Genomic DNA, 991 nt, shown 5'->3' on the forward strand with positions numbered 1-991 from the left:
CCTGTCATCACACCCTCATTTAAGAGATAAAAAGGTTATGTATATATTTCCTTTTTTCTAGTGGGTGTGTTTTATGAACACCAAAATTAAGGATATTGAAAAGTATCTCACGTGGTGAACTTCAGAATCACATGTGCCATCTGTTCAGATATTTTGCTTTTTATATCTTTATCAGAAAAGTTCCATATTCTTTATCAAAATGTTGGATTTGATGTATGGAAATGTATTTTTATTTGTGTTGAATGGCTGAACATATGAACATAAGCCTTCATGGCAATACTATGGCTCTAAACCAAATATGTGAACAGTATCTTTATTTGATTTCCATTTTTATGATTTGTTATGAAAATATTCTTTTCAGTTTTGGTTTCATATCTGCCCTGTTAGAGCAGCAGTTCTTTAAGATTTTGTTAAAGGCAGCAGGAGGACTGAAGGTTGTCTCAGGGGATACTGCAAGTCTCCCAGCAGTCCCAGATATTAGAGATTTCTTGTGAATACACTCCTTAAATTTTGAGGAATGTGGGTGTTATAAATCACCCCTTCCTTTGTGTAGTCACATGACTGTCTGGAATATTTGACAAATACAGGGTAAATGGTTATCTGAGTAAGTTTGAATAGATCTAAGTTTAAGAAAAGAACAAAAACTGGTGGCAGTTTGCATATGAATGGTAAGATCTTTCGGCTTTTGCTCGATGATATCTTTCGGTTTTCTTTTTTCTTTGTAACTCAAAGGTTTTTCCTAGCATGAGTAATTGCATTGTTTGTATATAAAGTACATAGGCTTTTAAAGTTTCATATGTCTAGAAAATGTTCCAGTGTCTGCTGTAGATTTTTTTCAATATTTGGTCTAGAAAAATTCCAAACTTTATTCAAGTAGAATTGCTTTTCCTTTCACAGAAATCTGCATGGATCCTTTAATGCCTTTTTCATGGCTCTTTATAAATATATGTGGTTGTTTCATGGTGTGTGTCTGTGCTAAACTGTTCATGTT

At 33.3% G+C, this 991-nt stretch overlaps 1 protein-coding gene across 1 annotated transcript in view; it reads left to right on the forward strand.

The window, feature by feature from the left end:
* LOC119591619 (cytoplasmic dynein 2 heavy chain 1-like) overlaps positions 1 to 991 on the forward strand; it is a 47711-nt gene that overhangs the window by 33616 nt on the left and 13104 nt on the right.

The sequence above is a fragment of the Penaeus monodon genome, chromosome 29 (assembly GCF_015228065.2).
Source record: "Penaeus monodon isolate SGIC_2016 chromosome 29, NSTDA_Pmon_1, whole genome shotgun sequence".
NCBI lineage: Eukaryota > Metazoa > Arthropoda > Malacostraca > Decapoda > Penaeidae > Penaeus > Penaeus monodon.